Source organism: Myxocyprinus asiaticus, chromosome 7, assembly GCF_019703515.2.
Source record: "Myxocyprinus asiaticus isolate MX2 ecotype Aquarium Trade chromosome 7, UBuf_Myxa_2, whole genome shotgun sequence".
Taxonomy (NCBI): Eukaryota; Metazoa; Chordata; class Actinopteri; order Cypriniformes; family Catostomidae; genus Myxocyprinus; species Myxocyprinus asiaticus.
In genome coordinates, this window is record NC_059350.1 from 54,487,087 (window position 1) to 54,490,342 (window position 3,256).

Sequence of the window (3,256 nt, forward strand, 5' to 3'; positions counted from 1 at the left end):
GTGCACACTTATCAGCCCGAGCTCATGTGTATGTGTATGTTATCTAATATTTTGTGGGAGGAGTGTCCCTAAATAGGGTCCAATGTGAGCAGCACGCTCAGCAGGAGTGGCTGTTCTCATGTAAGTTAATATCTCTGCATGACTTGAAGAAATGGTTGATTTTTGACTATAATTCTATTATTCTTACATTCATTTTTTTAATAATATTTTATAAAAATAAACAGTTCTATACATGGGCTATAACTCCATGCACATGTGTCTGCATATATCATTTACTTAAATTTAATGCTGTTCTAAACCTGTTTGTCTTCGTGTTAGACAGAAAGTTCATGCTGCTCTTTTTCATACAATTAACCCTTGTGTTCCCGGTCAGAAATGACCGGCCCATTAATATAATGTTTATAAATCTCTATTATTGCATATATTATCCCAAGATATTGCATTAGATCTTTTGATCAACTTTTTTAGTAACTATGACAGGTTTTGTTCTCCTTTTTTTTAATTTTTAAAAAAAAAAAAATATATATATATATATATATTTTTTTTTTTTTTTTTTTTTTTTTTTTTTTGATAGAAGGATTTTATTGAACTGAGCTCATACTGGGCTAGTGGGGGTCACTCCCTGTGGAAAACAAAAACATATAAAATAATTACATAATAAATTAATAACCACTTGCTTAATCTGAACAAAATAGGTGTCATTTTAAAGCTTTACAATGCATATAGCTGATCCAAGCAATTCTTAAACAAAGCTTTTTTATTGGCTGACAAATAAGAACAATTTTGTTCTCATCATTTGCACATTTGTTTCACAACAATTATATTAAGAGTTGGTAAAAAAGATGAGATAGTCATGTGTTATATATCGTTGGAAAGGTCTCAATTAGTCAAATGCAGTGAGTAAATTTGTTTCACTCAGAGGTCAAACTGCTGTGAGTTTTAGTGTATGAAATTTTCACCGGCACACATACATATAATAAACAGGAGTGTCTTTTGTCACGTTTTTCCTTATTACTTCCTGAAACATACATATAACATAGAGAATGATATATCATAACTTACAGCAGGCTATCCCAATTCAAACGAGCCCAAACACAACATAATATGAGGAGTAGATCTTGAAATATTCCTCAAAGAGTGTACATGGAAAGACAATGCACAAAAGGGCGCTCAACACACATTGTGTGTGTGTTATGTGTGTACACATGTCCGATGACTCCAGAACACTTAATATTTCTGTATTTTGCAGTCTAATCCATTCATTTCCAATGGCCGGTCATTTTTGACCGGGAACACAACAAGTGTAACAAAGTGAAATAAAACCAATAAAATATAAAGAAAATGGTTACATTTTCATTATTTGGAAAAGAGCAGCCAGGACATTTTGCAAAAAAATATCACCTTTTGCACTCCAAGGAAGAAAGAAAGTTTGGGACAATGTTAAAATTTAAATTTTTTGGTTTAGATGAACTATTAAGACTATTTTGGGGGTAGTGTTGAAAAAAGTACTGGTACTTCGGTACCAAGTCGGTACTAAAATAAAAAAGATTTCAAGATACCAGTGTTTGTGCAGTACTGGTAATACTGAACACCGACTTAATTCGGTCCGAGTGCGCTGTCTGACTGACACACGGCTACTTTTAAGTGCTCTGTTAATCCTTTTACACTGAAATACACAATTAATCAAATTAAAATCATGATATGTCCTAGTGTGATTATTAAACTGCAAAATGCTGCAATCTTAGTCTGTATTCGAGCTGCATGAGCTTTAAATGAACGTGTGAACTGGGTTGGTAGGGTTACTTTTGAAATGTTTGGGTTCAGATTACAGAATACATGCTGTAAAATGTAATTTGTAACATATTCCGTAGATTACTCAAGGTCAGTAATGTAATCTAAATACTTTGGATTACTTCTTCAGCATTGGTAGATTTTTTCACTTGTTTTCACTATTAAAACTCTGCCAGTACAGTAAGACAAAATACACATGTTAAAAATACATTCTCTGAAAAACCGAAATATCTTATGCAGTGTTGTTTCTAAAACAAGATCAATCAAATTGATCTGGTTTTAAGGATTTTTAGATATTTTTACAGGAAAACAATATAAAAATTATTATCAAGAATACGATTTTTGCCTTAATATCAAAGGTCTTACTAGAAAAAAAGAAATTATGATCCAACGTGAATTTTCTTGATATAAAAATATGATCGTGCTGGTAACATGTACTAACTTGAACTTACTTCTCTGTCTGCTCGTATGAATGAAACACATCATAAGAAAGTGTTTCACTGCTGTTCAAATGCACTTTAGATCGCATCATTTATATGTATAAATGTTTTCCATCTGAAAGGACGAAATGTTAAATGAAACAAATGACAATAAAATGCTATGTAATCTCTTCAGTAATCAAAATACTTTTTGAATGTAACTGTATTCTAATTACCAATGATTTAAATTGTAACTGTAGTGGAATACAGTTACTTATATTTTGTATTTTAAATACGTAATCCTGTTACATGTATTCCGTTACTCCCCAACCCTGCGTGTGAAGCAGACTGCTCATACACTGGGAACTCCACTGACATTGAGAATCATTTGCGTTGTATGAGATATATAAAAAAATATATATATATTTTTTAAAACAGTCCTCCTGACCCAGTCCTTGTCCTGTTGCCACCTCCCAGGCCTCCTGATCATCCTCCATGGATCCTTCATATTCTGCGTCATCATACCCTCCTCATCCGTCGTTGGGCACCAGGAGTCGCCCTTTAAAGGGGGGATAATGTCACAGTCTGTCTCCCTCATTTTCTTCAAGGACTCTTATTTTGAAGTTTTCCCCAGCACTACATCTCCCATAGTTCACTGCCCTAATCACTTCCATTTGTTCATCATCCGCACCTGTCTTCCATTCCCTCATTAGTTTCTTGTGTATAAATACCCTTTAGTTTTCTTCATCATTTGCCCATCCTTGAAGTGTTATGGTGAGTTATTGTGTTACGTTAACATGTTGAGCGTGATCATTTGTTTCCTCTCCAGCGATTATTATTAAAATAATCTACTCCTGCATCTCCTCTCTTCCACTCCTAGACACCCAACGTTACAATAAGATATAACATTGGATTATTCACACAAGCAAGCTCACAGACAAGTAAAAAATTACTAATTTTTTAGAGAATGTAAAAGCAGATGTAAAATTTTTGGCTATTTGGGGCTTACAGCAGCAGTGATTGGAGAATAAAAGAGATGTTTGTAT